Raw genomic sequence first — 6,998 nt, forward strand, 5'->3', positions numbered from 1 at the left:
CAAATCTTACAGGAAATTTTGGATTCTAACTCCTAAATGTGATGTTTTAAACCTAATTACAGTCCTCTTCCAAAAACTTAGAGTCAAAGAAACACTGTATTAATCAGACCTGCTCCCCATCCTTCTCTTTCCACTTTAATGTTCTGGTCTTTGTTAGCTGAGAACTTCTACAACTGTCTGTCTTTCTGTGTGAATCTAAAGGCTCCTCCATCCTCTAAACCAACAGAACTTGTACAAACTCAAAGTAACAAGGTTCAAGAGTGCATGGTTCAGTTTGAGAGGCTGGCAGTGTGTGAGGGAGATGCTTAAGAGGTAGTTATTACATGAAGGTGTGTGTATGTGTGTTTGTGTGTGGACCTGAGAGTCCAGCGTGCAGGCCGTTGCAGTGAACTCTCGGGAAGGCAGAGAGAATCCTAAGTTAGTCTGTAGAGAGTGAGGGCTCTCCCTTTCAACTAGAGCTCCCCTGGACACAGCACAAAAAACACACACAACTAAAACTTACTGAGAAGAACGTGTTCGAACAGCCAAAACATGCACTAACGGACAAAAACACAGCGGCGCATGCATGCATTCTCACACAGGAGACGCAAACTTATGCACATGAAAACAAAAAAGGCGCATATGGGATATTTCTGCTCATGATTTTGCACCTTAATCCCAAACACACACAAAAAGGCGTGCACACACTCTCGCAGACACACACTTCTCTCTCTTTTTGTGTCTCTCAGTAGTTCCTCTGTGTTTCATCTGACAGCTTATTCCCACTGAGGCTCCACTTTGTATTCACCCCAGATCCCCTCAGCACAGACACCCTGTGAACACACACTCCCAGGGTGGGAGAGGGGGAAGGTGACCTCGGTCCACACACACACACACGCACACGGGAATTCAATCACATTTTCAACCAACAAAAACAAACTCACAAAATTCAAATCACAAGATTCTTTAAAACCTTCACGGTGGGAGGAAAAATAAATAAATTTGCAGTAAAGTTTTTCAAATTTGCCCTTTTTTTATTTTTTGACGTGTCTGCTGTGATGAATCATGTCCAACATGTCGGCATTTGAAGGTGAATCATTAAGTTTCTACATTTTACTGTGAGATAACAAACCCTAAAATTTGCTCATCAGCAAAAATCATAAAAAAATCAGAATAGGTAAGCGTGACTATGATGTTTCCTGTTGTGCGTCAAGGCTTCTGGTTTTGGCATTTCTAAATATAAAAGTAACATTCAATAAAAGTAAAGTGTGCCTACAAACAAAAATAAAAAACTTGAATATTTATTGTGTAACTGCTGAGTCAGCATTCGCACTGTTGTTTTTCTGTTTGTAGTTTCTTCTGAATGTTTTTTTTTTTTTTTTAATCTAACAACTTCTGCACACTTTGTGCTTTTTTAACCATTCATACATCAAAAAAGTGGGCTGTGACTTTTGGTATTTGTAACTTTTTTTTAAATATAAACTTTATTTACACAACTTTTCCCCTATAAATACACTTAGACCTTGTCACTTCCTTTAAAAACATTGTTTTGTAAAATATACTTCAGCATACTTGTTCTATTTCTATCTTCCTATGCTCCTTAAAGCTTTTAGCTATGGCTTTGCTACATTTAGCTTTTGGCTACTTTTGTGCATTTTTTAGCTTTAGCTACAAACTTTGACAGAAAATATCTAAATAAATGCAGCCTCACTACTCACAGGCCGTCTGGTTGGAAAGATTTCAGTGAGACTGCAACAGAAAATTTGACTTTTTTTCTTTTTTTTGCGATTTCGAGTCATAAACTAGTTTCCAAGAGTCGAAGCCCGGTGAAAAACTACCCTGAGTTAAATCTTCTACACCAGAGGTAGGCAATCCTGGTCCTCGAGGGCCACTATCCTGCATGTTTTACTTGTTCCTCTGCTCCAACACACCTGATTTGAATTAATAGATGATTAACAGGCTTCTGCAGAACATGAAGAGGTGATTTAACCACTGAATCAGGTGTGTTGGAGCAGAGAAACAAGGAAAACATGCAGGATAGTGGCTCTAGAGGACCAGGGTTGCCTGCCTCTGTTTTACACTGAAGGACCAAAGATAATACTTGCTATAATTTGTTCACTAACCAAAGCAAACAAAAAGTCACATATTTGAATGTCAGTGAAGTTGAAAAGTTCCTAGTCTGGTCACTCATTGAGCAACTGGTGCACCCATTTATATATTACCCCCTGCTGACTGAAACTGAACCACTGTTTGCTGTGGAAACTACTAAACACAGCAGCCTGAAAGTAACTACATTAATTTTCGTTGTTGCAAACCACCAACACCAGTCCTTAACTTCCTCTCTGTCTTTAGGTTTTCCCCTGCAGCAGTTTGGGAGGAAACCCAGCGTCAGGCGAACCGCTGGCCTCCCTGGAGAGTAGGTGACATTCACACCGTGCTTGTGTACAGGCGCACTGAGTGGATGTGTGTGGATGTGCATGTTTGAGAGAGCTGCGGCAAGCCCTAAACCATCAGCCTGCCGGCAGTACAGAATTCACCACAGAATTCACTTGCTATTCACTTGCTACCACAGGCTATGGATGTGTGTGTGTGTGTGTGTGTGGAGGGGGGTGCATACTGTTTGTGTGTTCATTGATCTATTGGATGTGTGCATCCTTGCTTCCTATAATGTGTTTCTTATAGTTTCTACCTGTATTCTGAAAATCAATGCACATATTTCCTGTCTGTGCAGGAGTCAATGTGTTGTGTGTTTGTGTTTGTGCTTCCAAGTGTGTGTGCGTGTGTGAGTCTACAGCAGCTGATTTATAGACCTGCAGTCCAATCACGGCTCAGATCTTCGGCCTTGTGTCTGTCAGTCCAGCCTTGGCAGCAACTGGTCGAAAGGTCCAAAGCCACCAGACAAGGAGAGACAGACGGACAAACAGATGAGTAGAGAGACGGAGTGCAGGTGTGAGGCCCTTCCTGCATCTGCATACGAAGCAACATGCTGCTAAATATATGCAAAAAACTAGAATTATTTTATTAAAAAAGAAGAATACTAAAAGGATCCCCCCTCCCCTTCCATTTCCTGTCCTCCTTCCTCAATCTTTCTTTCTCTCTTTTTATCATGATTTCTCTCTCTGTCTCTCCCTCTCTGGTTGCTGCAGGGTTGATTGGAGGTTTTGTCACGCCTGCTTTGACAGGCCGGGCAGAGCTCAGGTCCCAACGGTTTGGCAATTATCCTCTAACCCAGCAGCCTACTGCTGCACAAATGCACTCACATTCGCACACATATACACACACATCCATACATGGCCTGCATGTCAATACGTCAGAGATGGGGAGACAGCCTGTCTGTGTTTTCCATCTCGTTCTCTTTCACCCTCTTCACATCTCTCCCTCTCTCATTAGCCGGCTGCATTTTAGAGGGGAGGAAGGTGTGAAACTCCGGAGACTCTTAACATTCCACTCTAATATACAGTCCATCTTAAGCCATCCAGGGCCTGCGCTCACACACACACACCCACACGCACACACACACACATCGTAATCCTTGGAGATCAGAAGGGCTCCTCTTTCTCCAGCTAAGTAGTGTTGGACCCATCTACAGACTCACTGACAGCCTCTCCAGCTTAGCAAATGTACAGCAGCTTGTCAAGTGCAGGAAGTAGCTTAGGCTTCGGAATTAACTTAAACATGGACTTTGGAAATATGGAGGAATCTGCTGCGTCCAGCTTCTCGTTAAACCTACGACACAATGTATATATCTGTAAAAACAACAGTTCCAGAAACAAAATATTTTCAATTCTCTGTCCAGCTGTTTGCCTGCTCCAGCAATGGAAATATTATTTAAATTATTTTACAGGAGAGCCTCTATCAGCTTATTTTAGTACAAATTGTTTCTTGTAAATGCAAAAGAATTTGAAGGCCAGCAGTCCTAGAAGGAGTACATATCACCTGCTGCCACCTTTTATCCCAGAGTTTTAAACTAAGATCATCATATGGTGAAAAATAGAGTTACAGCCGTTTTAGTCAAACCTCAAAAATAACATTTTATGTGCAGTCTCATTATGTATTGTGTTAGAGCTAGCTCAACATCTGTAAAATTGACTGTAGCCTTGTCTTTGTGTGGGTTTTGTGTACACACTGCATGAAACAAAACAACTTTACATTGTCAGTAAAACTTCCATCCATGTATTAATCCATCCAGTCAACTGCTGTCTTATCCAGCTTTTCCAGAGGCGTTCCCAATCCACCTTAGAAATAGGATCCCTCCTGAGATTCCTGGGCTTCCACCTCATGGGACGCATTTTGAAACACACTGGTTGAAAGACACCTAGCAGGTATTCTCCCCAGAAACTGTCTTCTCCTGAACAGAAACTCAACTCAGAGCCCCTTACTGAAAGCCTCAAAGGACGACCATATTTCCTGCTTATATTCACGATCTAGTGGTTTGGATCATTCCCTACAGCTCATGACCACATGTAAGACAGTGTTACAGTCACAATTTTAGTTGATCACAGTAAAAATAGAAAAAAAAGGGTAATTTATAATAACACAAAGCAAGTCTTAACGAGTCACCTAACAAGCAGCAAGTTTACAGAAAATAAAACTCTCAACTACAATTTTAAAGACAAAATACTGTAAAGTGGTGTAAAAATTTGCCAAAATAAAACTTTTCAAAAGGAAACACTGCAGAATCTCCTTGTCTCCTGCCAAAAAAAACACTAAAAGGCCCAAACACAAGGCTGCAGTCATCAGATCAGATGATAACTACCTGTCGGGATGTAAACACTGTCGACACAATCTTTACTCTTCAAGGTTCCAGCAGGGGTGCAAGATTTATTGCAGCTTTTTTCTGGTTATGAAATGCATACATCTACTGTTTCAGGGTTAGAGCACCAGTAGCCTTCCAGTGGCCACTTTATCGGTTGAGGGGGTCCTAAAACTGTCTCTCCTGAGGAGGTTTTCAGGCCTGGTTGGTGGGTAAAAATGAAATTCAAGAGGGGTGTGTGCAAATTCTAAATCAAAGATAGAATAAAGACTGAAAATCTGTGGAGATGGCTTTAACTTTTAACAAACATATATCAGCTAGCTTAGACATAAGGTCTTTATCATAACTTTGTCATGATTTTATTTAGATTATTTTAGCTACTATTTTGCTCATGTTTAGATATGTTTGGTTTCGTGATTTTACTTGATGTTTTTACTTAAGTATCTTTACATCTTATTATGATTTCACTTAGATTACTTTAGCTACTATTTTGACTGTCTCAGCTCATGCTTAGGTATGTCTGGTTTCATGATTTTATTTAGATTATCCTATGTTCCATTTAGATTATACATGATTGATGTGTTTTTCTTTTTGTGTTTCATTGTGTTTCATTATGTACGGATTCTGTTTTTGTTTCTGTTGTAAAGCGCTTTGGATCGCCTTGTTGATGAAAAGTGCTATATAAATAAATCTCACTTCACTTCACTAAGGTGGCAAGATGTTTTTTTCAGTGGCAGCCACCACTCTGTGCTCCCCGAGAATCGCCAACGCTCCAGCTGTTCTTGATGATCCAGTATTTCTTGCCATCCACGTCTTCTCCCTCAAAGCCAATAACCCACCACCAATACGAGGTCCAGTTCCTCGCTGCGGCACTCCTTTGCATAGTAGATGCCTGATTGATAAAACAGGCAACAGAAACTGGTTCCACAGCTCCCACAGCCTTCATCAGAGTGTGCTCGCTGTTGTTGGCGGAGTTAAACTTTGGACTGTAGTGGCATGGCGGGTCACCTGTTCGCAGGTACAGGTAGGACACCTCAGAGTCCAGACCATGGTTGTCATTAATGCGCTGGAAGGCCTGATCCATCAGACTACTGCTGCAGCCCACTTTGCTCTTAGATCTTGAACAGTCAATCATGGTCTGTTCACTCAGTGACACCTTTAACTTTTACCTATTCATCAAGATAGAAAGGTACAGCATCCTCTAGTGCATAAACTGGCCTAATCAACCAGTTGATCACCTACATGTTTCCTCTGATTGATAAAATATTTACCATATTAGAGCCAGGTTAGGCTTTACAAACCTCAACGAATTCTGGAAGAATGAACCAAGTTTATCTAGTTTCCCCGTGATGTTTGTTATTTAACAAACCATTTAATTGGGACTGATTCATGAATCAAGTTCTTTTTTTCTGTTTGTTTAGTTTATTTTTCTAATGTGAAGATAAAAACCGTCAATCTGAACCTACTTGGGGAACAAGGATTTTTCAGACTGTCTGTGTGAATGTGTGCGCCTCTCTTGTGTCAGATAGTTTTATGGATAAATAAAGTCACAGCGACATCAAGAAAGAGGAGCTGGAATAAACAACATGAAGGCAGAAGCATCTTTACGTTTCAGAGCAGACGCCTGTCAGATCTCCTGGTCTTACAGTCTTTAGAGCGAACCTGTGTGATCCAAACAAATCTGAGAGCTCGAGTTTAATTTGATGAACCGTACCTCCTCCTGCTGAAACAATCTCAGCGTTTCTGAAAGACGGGATAAAGTGTACAGAAGAGAGCTCTTGAGGAACATTGTCTCATGCTACACGATTGGTTGTAGCTTTGTCCAATTGCATCTGGAGGTATTTTGGTCTGCGCCTGTTCATTATACCCTTGTAAACGAGAAAGGAAGTGAGCGGCTCTCGAGTAATTTGCATTCGCACCTTTGTCTGGCGATGCCAGGGTTTATGCCACAGAGTTCATCAGACAGCCTGTCAGGATGACTGACAAGTGTAGCGGCGGTGATTGAGGGGATGGATTTACAGCCGGGACAGAGGCTGAATATTATTAGCTGGGTGGAGGGAAAGAACAGCAGCAGAGGTGTCGAACGCAGGGAGAAGGGGAAAAAACACTGTGAAACAAAAAGAATGGGTGATATATACAACTCTGCTTCCTTCTTTTGTTTAGTCTAATCTATTATTATATCACATGAGCTCTCAGAAAATAATCATTAGATGTACTGAGCTAAAATTTGATAGCAGCTGAGAGTCATCCTCAACTCATTTGAGTG

The 6,998-nt window shown here is 41.3% G+C and overlaps 1 pseudogene; it reads right to left on the reverse strand.

Annotated features, from left to right (window-relative positions):
- Nucleotides 1-5,459: 5,459 nt before the first annotated feature.
- Nucleotides 5,460-6,521, reverse strand: LOC108233408 (annotated as a pseudogene).
- Nucleotides 6,522-6,998: the final 477 nt, after the last annotated feature.

This window comes from Kryptolebias marmoratus, linkage group LG19 (assembly GCF_001649575.2).
Source record: "Kryptolebias marmoratus isolate JLee-2015 linkage group LG19, ASM164957v2, whole genome shotgun sequence".
NCBI classification, from domain to species: domain Eukaryota; kingdom Metazoa; phylum Chordata; class Actinopteri; order Cyprinodontiformes; family Rivulidae; genus Kryptolebias; species Kryptolebias marmoratus.